This window comes from Desmodus rotundus, chromosome X (assembly GCF_022682495.2).
Source record: "Desmodus rotundus isolate HL8 chromosome X, HLdesRot8A.1, whole genome shotgun sequence".
Lineage (NCBI taxonomy): Eukaryota > Metazoa > Chordata > Mammalia > Chiroptera > Phyllostomidae > Desmodus > Desmodus rotundus.
This window is the reverse complement of record NC_071400.1, coordinates 97,919,629-97,934,502: the sequence shown is the minus strand read 5'-3', so window position 1 is coordinate 97,934,502 and position 14,874 is coordinate 97,919,629. Positions and strand designations below refer to the sequence as shown.

The 14,874-nt window shown below is 49.0% G+C and overlaps 1 protein-coding gene across 3 annotated transcripts in view; it reads left to right on the top strand.

The window, feature by feature from the left end:
* CLCN4 (chloride voltage-gated channel 4) overlaps window positions 1-14,874 on the top strand; it is a 51,297-nt gene that overhangs the window by 1,864 nt on the left and 34,559 nt on the right. The gene's annotated exons all lie outside the window — the stretch shown is intronic.

Genomic DNA, 14,874 nt, shown 5'->3' with positions numbered 1-14,874 from the left:
TTATAAGGAGAGAGTGGGGCCTGGTCAAGATAACTATCAACTATTTCCAGCTGTCATTGTGCTTCTTGAATAGTGGTCCATTTACTAATTCTGACAGGGGTTTGTCCTCAGAATTGAGCCTGATTTCTTTAAAGCAAAAGCTGCTTTGCTTTGAATGGAATGGAAACTTCTTCATTAGCAGTTTAAATAGCTTGATATGCAATCCAAAACGTTTTTGCATTATTTTGCAAGGTTTTGGCATTTAAAGGGGATATCTCATAAATGTATTTCCCCCCTTCAGGTGTTTTAAGTAGATTTAAAAATAACAGCATCCAATAAAATAAACTACAATACAATGCAGCCTCTAAAGATAACACGTGAGGGCAAGAGAGAGTGAATCAGCTCTCTTAAGAACAAAATGGTCTTTGGAAGAGAATGGGGGTGGAGGCAAGCACAAAAACCCAAGAATTCCCAGCGTTGTTGTGAATCCCCTTGCAGAATAATGAGCTTGCTGACAGAAGGGGCCGATGATGACTCAGCGGCAGATGGAAGGGGGGGGTCAGGTGACTTTTCAGTTCAGTGGGATTTTTTTATGGACTCTTGAGAGGTCTGGACCTGTGTGTAGATGCCTTCCTTTGGTTCAAAACCCAGCCAAGGCTAGGACAGGTGTGGGCACCCGTAGGAGGAGAAAATGGCATTCTTTCCTGTAAACCAGGGTGCCCTCTGGGAGCTGCGGCAGCAGTGAACTCTGTTGGAACTCACATGGTGAATAGTGTGACCCACCAGCCACTGCTGGGGGACCTGCAAGGCAATGCCGTTGTCATTGATAATTGAAGAAGGCATTCCTCTCTGAGGTTGCACACCCGTAATTTCTTTATTGCTGTCTTCTTCACTTGGCGCAGGTTGACTTCCTTCAGGTCCCACCCTCGCTTCTCCCCCAGCCCAACCTGAGAACAGACAATGGAGACGGAGTGGGTGGAGACATGGATTCCACTTCTGGCTCCGGGCTGTGTAACCTTGGACAAGTCACTTTGTGTCTTTGGGCCTCAGTTTTCTCGTATTTGAAGGAACCCAGGAGTTTAGAGCAGGGTTTCTCCACCTCGGCAGTAGTGACATTTTAGGCTGGATCATTCTTTGTCATGGGGCTGTCCTGCACAGTGTAAGATGTTTAGCAGTAGCCCTGGTCTCCACCCACCAGATGCCAGCAGCGCTCCTTCCCTTCTCTCCAAGTTGTGACAATGAAAAATGTCTCCAGACACTTCCCCCCTGGTGGGGGGGTCAGGGGGCTCCATTGGCTGCATGAGAACCAATGATTTAGAGGGTCTCTAAATGTTCTTCTGGCTGCAGTTTTCTAGAATTCATTTTCCTGTGATTTGTTTGATGTTGAGCCCTTGGTCAGAGTTCGGGGTCTGATTCCCTTCTGCAGTGCTATATATAGAGGCAATACAATGTGAAGGCTTTTTTATGCTGTGGGGTGCAGAAATAGCTTCTGTCAAAGAGGGGTGGCTTATTTGTGTGCCAATTGTAGCTGGGAAGCCACCTCAGCAGAAGGGGTGTCAGGGGAAAAGGAACCTGCAGGCAGTAGGTCAATGTGTGTCCACCACTGCTGGACTCAGCATGTGGCAGACCTGGGCGTTGTCCTTGTGTGGGGCCACTGGGAACCTGGTGTGGGCTACTGCTCAGTGCCTCTCTTTATCTGCACAAGTGGGCTGAGTGGTGCTGCCAGAGGTGTTGTAAGCAGGAGACGAGAAGGCCCGCGCTGCTGGCGCTGATGGTGTGATGTTCACCACAGGTAGGGGAGGCCAAGGCACGCTGGCCCCGAACCCTGATGTGGATACCCTCTCTGGGCAGTGGGGGTCACATGCTTTAAGCATCCATGTGGGACTTATGTCTAAAGTCTGGTTCTGCCACTTGGCAGGGTGGCTTTGGCTGCGGCCCTTCCCCGCAGAGCAGTTGCCATACCCATAAAATGGGACCAACTGCATGCGCCGGTCCTGCTTCCTTGCCTTTCGGCGGGGATCAGATAGATGTAAGGGGGTCTACATGCTGGAAAATTCCCAAGAGGCAGGAAGCAGTGATGGCAGTGGCTTTGTGGGTGGGGGCATAGTTGTCCTTGTCCCCCCCACTCTGGCCTGGGACTGTAATGTGTCCTTCTGCCCATTGCCCTGCCATCAGCTCTCTTTTAGACTCTCCTGGCCCCTTAAAACTTGGTCTCCCAGAGAGGGCTGATGTTCAGTGTGAAAGAGCTGATGTGCAGACGGCTGGGCACCAGCAGCCCCCTTATCCTCTGCTGGCCATTGTCCTTACAGGCCACATTCCAGGCTGTCCGGGTAGCTCCTCTGATCCTGTACCCCAGAGTGGCCCCTTGCACCCTCGTGTGCCTTAGAGGGCTTGGCACCTTCAGTGAGCCATCGGGCCCTGTCTTTGCAACAAGTCAGTATCAGGCAAAAAAATAAAAAGGGAAGATTCTCCATCAAATGAGACTTACGAGACTGAGTAACTGTCATGCTCAGCTGTGCTGTGATGGACCGTTCCAGAAGCTGGGTGGCTTAACATCAGCATTTATTTCTCACAGTTCTAGAGGTTGGAAGTCCAAGATCAAGGTGCCAGCATGGTCCGGTTTTGGTGAGAGCCCTCTTCTGGGTTGCAGATGGCTGACTTCTTATTGTGTCCTCACATGGCAGGAAGAGACCCATCCAACTCTCTGGCCTCTTAGAAGGGCACTACTCCCATTCATGAAGGCTCCACCCTCATAACCCGATCACCTCTCAAAGGCCTCGCCTCCTAACACCATCCCTTTGGGTGTGAGGATTCCACATGTGAATCTGGAGGAGACACATTCAGTCCTTGACAATAATCAAATATCATTTGTAGCTCTTGATTGGCTTCTGGCCTGAACAAAAATCTATTAAAGGCATTTGGGGACAGCTGGGTTATGTTTATGTGACTGCCTATTAGCTGATATGAGGCAACTACTGGACAGTTTATGAGATGTGACAATCTTATGGTGTGGTAGACACCCAGCTAAGCCCGTCTCGGATGGCAGACAGAGGGAGAAACAGTCAATGTTTGTTTCTGGCACCATATTTTGAGCTACTGTCTTACACAGCAATAGATAGATACACTGTGTGTACGCAGAGACTTCTTTTTTGGAGTTGCATATTGTCGTAGTCGGGAGGGATGTGTCATGATAGAATAAGTTACTTCTTACACTTTAGAAACCACTAATGACTGGCTGAATAGAAGACAGATGAACTGTCATACCCGACTCATGTAGCTACGTGTAGCCTCTGGAAAATGCTGCTGTACACTCACGGGCGAATGAGAATGGAAAAGGTAAATAATTTAAGATTATTATAAACATATTTTAACAGCATAGAACCTCATAAAAGGTCTTGGGGACCCACAAGGTGTCCTCAGATCACACTTCGAGGACCACTGCTCTAGATCAAGAACTGACTTTTAAATGATTCTGGTAAGTGGACACTCGTTGGGTCAATCGGTGCTCTTCACTGGGCTCCTCTGGATGATGTTCTGTGTACCTGAAAATGTTCATACTAAGGTTTAAAAAAGTAGAGAAAAGAAATATAGACTCTTGGGACATGTGGGAGATTCTGACTCAGGAGGTCTGGGGCTGAGGGGGGTTTTCCTCCTGAGCTCCAGGCGCCTTTGTTTGGAGATGGTTTTACAGGAGAACGCTCACAGTGTGTTCTGTCACGTGGTCATTCATTGAACCAGTCCCCTATTGCAGGACACGTGGCTCACCAAAGCTTTTATAATCAATGCAAATGGTATTGTATGAATGTAAAAATGCTAAAGAGGAACTGATCCTCCATGATCAATTAAATGCATAGAGTTTAGATGTTGGAAGCGGGCTTCAGCATCAAAGCAACCCTTGCATTTTACATATGAGCAAGAGATGTCCAGAGAAGTCGAGTGACTTATTCAAGGTTGTGTGACCGATAGTGACAGAGCTGGAGAAGCACACAGGTCCCTGGATGCCTCTACAGAATCTCCTTTTTTCCCTCTAGGCTCAGACGTCAGGGCCTGCGTATGGTCTGTTCACCACTGCACACGCAGCACAGAGCACGTGGCACAGCACGTGCTCGGTGAACATTTGTTGAATGAAGAGATAAGTGAAATGTTAGTATCCTGAGAAGAGACCGTCAGTATCACAAGAACTGCACAGGCATTTCCATAGATGGGAGCCTCGATATTCATTACTTATGCACTCAAGCAGCAAATACTTGTTGGGTCCCTGCTGTGTATGTAGGTCAGGCTTCCTTAACCTTGACACCTTGGGCATTTGGACCGGGTATTCTATGGGGGGCTCGTCCTGTGCACAGCCACGTGTTAGACAGCATCCCTGGCATCCACCTACTCAATGCCAGTAGTAACCGCTGCCCCACCCCCGAGTTGTGACAGCCAAAGTACAGACATTGCCAAATGTCCCCTGGTGGGCACACTTGCCCCTGGTGGAGACCTACCGCTCTAGGCAGTGGGATGTACTAGAATCAAATGGGCAAGGTTCATTCCCTTGTGGAAATGAAAGAGAAAGTAAGTCCATTTTCTATATTTTGCTACCCAGTGAAATATAGGAGGAGGCCAAGACTGCCGGCAATGGATAGAGAATGCTACTTAGACAGGCTGGTCACGAGGGCCTCTCTGAGGGCTAGCATGGGAACAGGGACTTGAAGGAGGTCAGGGAGAATTTTGTGAACAGCGAGGCAGCTGAGAGCCCAGGGCTGAGGGGACAGCCTGTGCAAAGGCCCTGAGGCAAGGCAGGGCCTTGTATATTTCAGGACCCACAGTGGGGTCGGTGCGTCCAGAGGGCGCTCGCTCCGAGGTATTGCTGGGGCAGACCATGTGGGAGCTCAACAGTAGGGCTATCGACCCTGGATCATTCTAGGTGTGATGGGAGGCCACTGGGTTCTTTTGGGTACGGGAGTGACATGTTGAGACTTGAGTTCAAAAGGGTGGCTCACTCACAGGTGGCTGAGGGAGAAAGCAGGGTGGCTGGTGAGCAGTGAGCTGGCCTGTGCCTCCCACTTACTTAGCAGCAATGTTGTGCTAGGCACCTGGGGGGCCTTACCACCAAAGGAGGTGGATTCTGCTCCTATAATTACCCTGTTTCCAAATGGGCCTCTCGCCCCAGGTCAGGGCAGCATTATCCTTGAGGGACCGTGGCCACAGGGACAGCAAAGGAACTGGCATGTACGTCCTCCATATGATAATAGAAATGTCTCCCTCTGCCTGTCCTGTTGTGGATGAAGTCACCTGAGTCCTCAGGGCACAGTTGGGTGGCCATGGTTGTTGGGGTCATGGTTTTGCCTGCAGACAGCTTTATTACTGCCCCTTGAGCCCAGGACATTCCGTGAGATGGCTGTTTCAGGGCCTGAGGGCTAAGTCTTTAGGCCACTTACTGGCCCACCCAGATCATTCCCGGGCCATTGGGGCCTGACCTGAGCTCCCCCTCCCCTTGGCAGGCATGGTCATCTTGGATTTCCTTCCTCCTGGACCTATGTCCCTCTGCAGCTTTTCTCACTTGCTTCCTGTCATGCTGGTCTTTTTGTGGTTATCAGGAGCAGGGAGCCCGGCTGTTGGTTGGATTGATGAAAGCTCCAGGCCAGAGCCTTCCCTGGGAGAGGGGACTGAAGTCACTCAGGGGAATCTGGGAGGACCAGGCCAGGCCCTGGACCCTCCCATCAGCAGCAACTCCAATGCCCAGGGTGGATCTGGGGCTTGGCCAGAGGGAGACATGCCCAAAGTGGCTGCATTCTGCTCCTCCCCCTTCCTTGTTGGCCTTGGTGGCCTTGGTGGCCGTGGTGGCCATGGTGGCCTGGGCGGTGGCCAGGCCTCTTTCCCTTGTGCCCACGCAGTGGTTTTTACGTCTGTCTATGGGCTGACTGTGCTTCCCTGCCTTTTGGTTCTTCGTTTCTTTTCTGGCTGTAGATGACTAAATGTGAAACTTATTTTTCCCCTGCACTGTAACCCTTGGAGGTGCTGGCTGCTTAGAAAGGCTTTGTGGTTAATAGTTAGGAGGGCTGACCTCCTCGATGACAGATGAGTCATTTTTCCTCTTAGCTTAGTCATGCCTTCTACCAGCACGTCTTTGGCCCCGAGCTTATGAATTGACTGCCATTTCAGCCCTGTCCTTGGCAACCTAGCTAGAATATGGTTAAGCCACCCTGCGGCCATGTTCCTCTGTGGCCTTGCTCCAAGGACAGTGGGAGGAACACCTCAGGGCTGTACTTGATGACTCCCTGCACTTAACCTTTACAAAAGTTGCCAGTGATGAGGAGCTGTTTAAACCTGAGTTTTCCACGAGGGGGTGTACCCCACGTGAGCAGAACAGAGATTGTTGTGGAAGAAAATGGTCCATGAGGGGTGAGTGTGCAGGAGTTCCAGGTGAGTAAGGGACACAGAGCAGCTGTTATGGGCTGAATCGTGTCCCCCAAAATCCATATGTAAAGGTTGCAGCCCCTCAGAGTGTGACGTTATTTGGAGACAGTGTCATTGCACCGGCAGTCAAGGTAAAATGATGTCGTGAGGGGGCCCTAACCAAGTCTCAGTGAGGTCCTCCTAAGAAGAGGGAGTTTCCATACACACAGGCCCAGGGAAAAGACCCTGCGAAAGGACACACGGAGAAGACAGCCCTGCATGAACCAGGGAACAAGCCTGCCACCACAGTGACCTCAGACTTGTGGCCTGCGGCACTGTGAGGCCATCGTTTCTGTTATTTGAGCCATCCAGGCTCTGGCGCTGTATCTGGCAGCCCGAGGGGATGAACAGGGCGGTGGTTTCAAGGAAGTGTGAGCCATCACCCACCTGGGAGGTCACAGGGAACCCAGCAGGCCTTTGCTTGTCCCCAAGGCATGCTAGGCTATTGTGGAAGAAGGGCCTTTGGGGCCTCTGATATGGAACCCTTGGGCCTGTGACCTCACCTTTCTTCTGCTTCAGTTTGCTTAACATAGGGCTGAGGGTGGCAGTATTTCATTCAGAGAGCGTCAACAGCCCTATGGACTGAATATGGGAGACAGGCTTAGAAGGATGCCCTAGACCAACTCATTGTCATTGGTATTATGGTGAGGAGTCTCTGAGACTCAGAGCCCTCATGCCCTTCTCCCTGCCCCCTGGGGTGGGGATGTGACAACACGGACTCCATTGTTTCGCCCAAGGTCACAGGACTTTGCCCGAGTCCCTTTCCAATTCACATACCCTGTTCCAAAATGAGACAGCTGCATGGCCCTGGAGCCGTAGGAACCATGCCCCAGAGGAAGGGTCATGGGCCACACCAGCTCCCTAGTCCTGTGGCACCCGGCTGGGGCTGAAGGAGCACAGAGCACCTGGGCCTGGGAGGTGGGCCAAGGAGGAAGGAGGAGGAAGAGGAGGAGGAGGAAGTGACCCTTCCCACTCTACTGGCTTCAGGCCAAATTTTGAAATGGAAAAATTTTAATTCTCACATCTCCTTCTACATGTCCTTTGTCTCTCAGCTTCCGTCTTATTGGGACTCGATACTATCCTGGGTCCTGTGGCCCTTGGCCCCTCTCTACTTGGCCACTGAGATCTGCTCTGTCAATACCCCTTGGTCTTTTCCCTCCTGGGGATCCCAGCTTGGGGTCTGGAGGATTAGTTGGAAGGGGCGAATGAACCATGGCCCCTCAGTATTCTAAAGGTGTCTGTGCTGAAAAAAGGGAGGCTCCACGATCCCAGGGGAATATAAAATTGGTGAGGTTGCAGGCAAAGCAACGTGACAAGCTAGGCCCTGATGACCCTGCCTCCTGGTGCTCATGCCCACGTGTAGTTCCCTCCCACCCTGGTCACTCAGAGCTGACCTGTGCCACCCATAGGGTGCTGTGGAAGTGATGGTATATGACTTCCAAAGCTGGGTCACAAGAGAAATCTGGAAAAAGCCAGCTGCCATGTCCTCAGGGCACTAAGAAGTCCTGTGGAGCTGCAGGGTGGAGCAGAGCTGAGGCCTCCTGCCAAAAGCCTGCACCAACTTGCCAGCATGTCTGGGAGCCACTTGGAAAGTGGGGCCTCCTGCCCCTGTCAGCCCTTCAGACAGGGCCAGCAGTTTGACCACAGTCCCCTGAGAGACCTCAAGCCAGGAAGACCCAACCAAGCTCCTCCCGACTTCCTGGCCCACATAAACTGTAAGATCACACATGTTTATGTGTAGCTGCTGAGTTCTGGCCTAACTTGTTATGCAGCAATGGGTAGCAAATACAACTGGTAATAGCCCCAAGTTTTCTGGGAGAAGAGGTCAGCTCCCCAGCCTGTGGCTGCCGCAGTCTTGCCTTTTCTGAAGCTCCGCCATTCTCTGATGGCTCCACGGGTGTTCCTGGTTTGTGTCCTGTCTCTCAGCGAGGGCAGGAGAGGAGCTGCATGAAAGGTTTGGGTATATTGATGCTATGTTAGGGCATATTGATGATGAGTCTGAGTGTATTGATTTTAAGTTAATGGACAATTGCCTATATTTCATGAAAATGTACATCTGCATGTCCATCTTCACGGCCTGGACACTTCGATGCAGTAGCCCCTAAATGCCAATGGAGTTTGGATGTCTGGCCGTCTCTTCTGGCCCCTGGCATTTCTATGTAGCATCTCCCGTTTTCCTAGTGAACATGATCTGACCTGTAACACCGCAGGGAGGCCATGTCCTGAAAAAAAAAAGCATGCCAACCCCAGCTTTTGACCTGAATCATTTCAGCGGGAGATCATTTTTGTAAGAGGTGATGGGAGAGGCATTTTACAAGAGAAGGAAAGTATTTCACAGGCACTTCAGTTGAATAATTGTCCTGGTGCACGTATCTTTTTTCTGTTGCTGCTTTTCAGGTATCTTCCTTTTCACTGGTTTAACAATTCGATCATGATATATCTTGTTGTTTTATTCTTTTTTTTTTTTCGTGATAGGGATTTGTTGAGCTTCTTGTATGTGTGGGGTTGTAGTTTAACACTCCGAATCTTTGTATAGGAAGGGATTTCCTGTAGTAATGTTCTAATCAGCTAATCCAAATTGATTTCAGAGAAACTTCTTGAGAAAGTTGTACAGCAGTTCCCCTCTCACGTCCTGCACCTGGGCAAGAACTGGATAAGAACGCCCCTGGATAAGAACACAAGGGCTTGGCCTGCCCAGGCCTCAGGCACTGGAAGGCATCTTTCTGAATCGCTTCCTTGTTTGTTCAGTTTCTCAACTGTCACTGGTGACATTTCGGGCGGGGTCATTCTTTGCACGGCACTGTCCTACGCATTTCAGGGGCTTCAGCAGGATCCCTGGTGTCTATCCACTAGATGCCAGTCGTGCCCCTGTCAGATGTGACAACTCTCTCCAGACATTGCCCAGCATCCCCTGCAGGCAGAATTGCCTCTGCTGGGTGTATTTTCATTGGTCTGTGCTGCCTGGCTCCCTTCCCCCTCCTGCGGCTCCCAGGTTAACCAGCCCTGGAAAGAGAAACTTCCTTTTTCTCCACTGCACTTGCGTGGCCCTGGGTGGGTGCCATGTGTACCCCATAGGCAGGCATTGTGCCAGGCTGTTGGAGGTGCTGAATGTTCACCTGTAAAACACGGTGATGTGCCCGCACTTAACTGCGGGGCCCCGGGGCTTCCCTGCCCCCAGCAGCCCCACTTTCAGTCTTAGTGCTTTCCTGTCCTCTTTAAGTCCTTGTCCTCTCCAGGACACGCCCCACATTGCTATCAGACACCTGTGTTAGAGCACCCCACTCTTCTTGAAACAAAAAACCTCAACAAATCACAACAAAAGTGTGCCTCAAAACAAACTGAGCATTTTTAATCTTAAAAAAAAAGATTTTATTTACTATTAGAGAGGGGGAGGGAAGGAGAGAGGGAGAGAAACATCAATGTGTGAGACAGACATTTATTGGTAGCCCCTCACATATCCCCAACTGGGGACCTGGCCTGCAACCCAAGTATATACCCAGACTGGGAATCGAACCAGAGACCTTTGGGTTTTTGAGATGATGCTCAACCCACTGAGCCATGCCAGTCAGGGTGAAAGTGAGCATTTTTAGACAGCCTGAAATGCCTTCCCATGTCCAGGGGTTTTCTTTCCAGCATAGCCCCCTCTACCCGAATCCCAAGGACCTCAAGAGTGGGGAGGAGTCTGTGCTGTGAGGAAAGGTGACAATAGTGACGCCAGAAGAAGGGTGGCTGAAACCGCACGTGAAAACACTGCCTAACAACCTGCATTTACTGATGGGCGGGCCACACTTTCACACTTCTTAAAATTGCAAAGTATCACAAACTTGCCAAAAAGCACATAACACCTAAATGTATGGCTTCACAGATTGTAAAAGCCACATCCGTGTCACCACCTGACACCTGACATCATCAATACGATTCTATATAGGTGGAATCACACACCGTATTCTGATGTGTCTGACTTGGTCAACACGCTGTGTTTAAGACTCTTTTGTTGCCAGTACATTTGGGGGACCATTTGAGATAGAGGGGGGAGAGGAAGAGAATCCACTGAAAGGTGTGAAGGTGTCCTGCCGTGTCTTGAGTGGAGGTGGGAGTTAGATATTGGAGCACATGGAGAAAGGAGGAGGCATTCCCTGCCTGTGTTTTTTGGCCGCTCCAACCTACTACAGGCAGAAGAGCTGCTCATAGAGCACCATCTGGTGGCCATGTGGTGCAATGACACCCCCTCGAAGATGAGACCTAGAGCACCCAGCATGGTGGCCTTCAGAGGAGCCGCCAGCATCAAGGCACTGGCAGCCAGCAGACAATCAGCCCCTGAGCTTAGTGCTGTGTATGATCCATGTGGGTTGCAAGGAGAGCAAGTCTGTAAAGGTTGCTCGTGATTTGTTGTTGGAACTTCTGGCAAACCTGTGAGAAATGAAACTTTTGGGAACTATTTTTTTTTTCTTTAGCAGCCATTTAACGAAGGTCTGGCTCTGAACTCTGTGTTCTCTCTCAGCTGCTCTCCTCCCTGGGCCCAAAACCTTTCATGGGGTCTTCTGCTGTGGGTGACCTCCAGCTCTGTGGGCTGTGAACAGTTTATAGAGCAATGGTGTGGTCGTATTTTTATTTGTGAACCAAGGGTATCTGGGATCTTGCAGCATTTAAATAGCTAAGTCATTGGAGAAACTTTTTTGGTTGTAGGATATCATACAAACCTCAAATTGTGTGCATGTATATATGTGCAAGTGTGTATGTGTGTGTGTGTGCATGTGTGCATGTGACCACCTTTTATTTTCCCAAAGCTTCCAGGTTGATGCATTGCGACTAAGGTCCTTTAGTTGCATTTCTGTAGTATCATCCCTCCTGCCAGTACCGCTGTGAGGGGTGACTGTGCCTACTTATCTCTGGCCTTCTCCCAGTGGGTCATGGGGCTTTGTTTGCTGGCTTCTGTTGCTCAGTGAGGGTTGTAGGTCTGTGGAACCCTCTGGTCTCTTGGACTGGGGCCTGACAGGTCACAGATGTCCGATACACGCTTGGCCTAAGGCAGGGGCTGTCAAACCACAGCCGCAGCACACCGTGAGTTCCTGTAAATGCAGTGTCACAGGCACACAGCCACACGCATACACTCTGGGGCTGCTTTCCACGCCCGTGGCTGAGTGGGGTAATTGTGGCAGAGGCTGTATGGCCCGCAAAACAGAAAATAGTTCCCGTCTGGCTCTTTGCGGGAAACAGCTAACCTCCAAAGGAGAAAGGTGACAAGGACAGCTTTTTGGAAAGTCTTCTGAAACCAGGAGGAGTTGTTGGTGGCAAAGGAATCTGCTGGCACTTACCCCCGTGGTGACCAGCCTTCCTTGCTGATTGGAGAGTTTTAGTCTTTTAATCTGAGTTATGATTTTCTGGTCCATCTGCCCAAGTCATCTGAGGATCAGTGAAGAGAGCAAGGTGGCAGATAAGACGACATGGTCTGGTTTGGGAGAGGGACACTGGCGTAAAGGTAGTCAGGTTCTTAAGGCATCTGGTCACTGCTGGGCCAAGAGAGGAGGGGACGGTGGAAAGCCTACAATGACACATCTACAAGTAGGTGTAAAAAATGCAAAATGATGGCAGCCCACATGTCACGGTTCCAAGTGGAAAGGTATGCAAAGGTCTTTCCCTCCACAGTAGAATGGGGAAATCCATAGGGATTTATTCCCACAACCGATCACCCTGAAGGCCAAGGCAAGTCCGTATGACTCCCAAGCTACGAATGGTTTGTACAGTTTTTAATGATTACAGAGCAACCAAAAGATTTTGTGACCCATGAAGATTATATGAAATTCAAATGTCAGTGTCCGTAAGTCAAGTTTTATTGGAATAGTCCCAGTCATTACTTTGTGTATTGCATCTGACTGCTTTTATGTGGCAATGGCAGAGTTGGGTCATCCCAACAGAGGCCACATGGCCCACAAATCCTCAAATATTTGTTATCTGGCCCTAAATAGAAGAAATTTGCAGTTATAGGAGCCAAGACAATGAACAAATGATAATTACACTCAACAATGTGGATGGATCTTATTAAGTAATGTAATAAAACATTCCATTGATATGAAGTTCAGAAACAGGCAAAATCACTCTGTGGTGTGAGGGTCAGGACAGCGGGTACCTTTAGGGGTGGGGCAGGACCTGGAAGGGGCCACGAGGGGGCTTTTAGGACTGTTCGTGTTCTGTTCTTAGATCTGGGTGCTGGTTATGTGGGTGTGTTCCTTTTGTGAAAAAAGAAGTGCTTAAAATGCTTACCACAAGCTAACCCAGACCTGTCGCCCACATTTGGCTGGTTGTAGCTCAGCGTAGTTTCTGCAATGTAACAAAAATGGATGGGTTAGATTTACTCCTTGTGCTTACTAAAACTTTAACTGTACAAAAAACAGGACAAACTAAGAGGTTATGGAGAACTCGGTCCTGGATGTGCCCTGTGATGATTTCCGAGCTCAATCCCCATTTCCCTAATGTCTGTCTTCCTTCGGTCCGAGGGGGGAGAAATCAGAGTCTTTGTAGCAGCTATGGTGTGAATTCCCATTGACGAGCATGCCCGCGGGCTCGGGCCAGTTGCTACCATACCGCACTGCTTAGCTGCTGCTTGCTCTTTGTATGTATATTTGTGTGTATTTAGCGATCTCTTCTGAATCACACTGTCTGGTGCCCACTTCTAAGTGTTACAGGCAGTAAGGGTCACAGATTTTATGATACCTTACGATGGGTGAGATGATCACACAGACTATCCAAACTTTTAATTTTGTCAACAGCGAAGAAGAGTATTATTATTATTTTTAGTGATTTTCTGCTTTGTAATGGCTGATGTAAAGAGCTGGCAGTGAAGATAGCTCTGAAATTTCTGGAAAGTCCCATGGGCTTAACCAGTATCTGGGGCAGAGACAAATAATTTTGATTAATTAAAACACGTTTGCTTGTTCCTGCGGGGGGTGCAAGGAGCTGGCACTAACGTACGGTCTCTGTGTCATGAATAGGTGGATTTCTTTTGAACGAAGAGAATAGTCTGTAATAATGTAAACACTCGGAGGAGTTTTCAGGAAAAGATATTTAAAACGCCAGACATATTCATGTTTTCGTGCTTTTGGATCGCCAGGGAGGAAGCCCTCAGCTCCCTCTGGAGAACTTAATGCACATTCCACAGATGGGGTCAAACAGGTCAGAGTCACAAGGGCGAATAGGAGCTTTTCAAACAGAGGACAGGAAAGCTGGCCCAGGTGGAGGAAACAGCGCGCTCAGAGCCAACTCAGTGCGCACAGAAACTCATTACTAAAATTCTGCAGCACACCGAAAAACATACTCTGTTTCTGCTGATCTGACACAGAGTAGGTGTAATTTTCATGGCTTCACACCGGACGGCTATTGTTGTGTTAGCTGTTGTCATTTTTTTTATTTGACAAACTAGGGGAAAAGAGGTCAGTGCCCCTAGCTGACTACATCGTCAGCTATTGCGTGTTTTAAAAATTCTTGTGGCACACTAGTTGAAAATCGCCGCTCCAATGTATGGGCTTGTGCCAGATGTTTTTGGGCAGAGTGAGTTTTTGTTTCAGCCATTATTGCCTGCAGTTGTGGCTTCACTAGAGATCTGGTTGAATCTCAGGTAACGTGAACTCCGCTTTGATACAGTGTGCAAGTCTGCAAGTTTTCCATCTGCAGGCCGAGCCCTTCTCCTGGAGGCTTCCCTTTGTGGGTCAACAGTCTGCCATCTTCTTTTTCCCATCAGAGGTTTTCTTCACCACATATAATATGAGGCTTGTTACCATCTTGTTTCTGTAAAAACGAGAGTGAAATCTTTGCTTTCTAATTTTACTCTTTCCCTTTTATTATTGGTGGCTACTTACTTATGCAACATGATTCTTCCCTGGGCACTCATCAGCCGGTATATGTTTCAGCTTGGCATGGCTCAAACCTCAAACTTTTAAAGTTTTAAGGCAGCTGAGTTGTGCAGATGGCCGATAAATCAATCACTATAGCCACTTTATTGCTTGTAAGGTGATTACTCCACTTTGCCCGTAGTGACTTTTCAATTTGATTAAAATGCAGTTTCATCAGGTCGTTGTTGAGCCCTCCAGATATAAAAATACATAAGGCAATGCGAGAGGCCTGCACTTCAATATTTTTATAACTACCCTTCACCTCTTTATTCAGCACTTTTGTGGTTCTCGTCCTATAATTCAAATTTCCATACTCCTTGCCAAAGGAATTTTTATTTAGTGCTTATTCCAACCTCTTGTCTTTGTAAGAGTGTGATATTTTTCCTGCTAACTGCTGGTGAGCACTGGCCCTTCTGCAAAGCATTTTCTTCCTCTCAAATTAGCTCCGATGTGATTTGTAATCAGGCTCTGATGGTGGTATAACATGGCCGATGTCTTGGTTTATTTGCAATTGTTTTTCAGAGAAGAGGAGCCAGAATAGTGGGAGTGGAATTGTTATGCAGGAAAG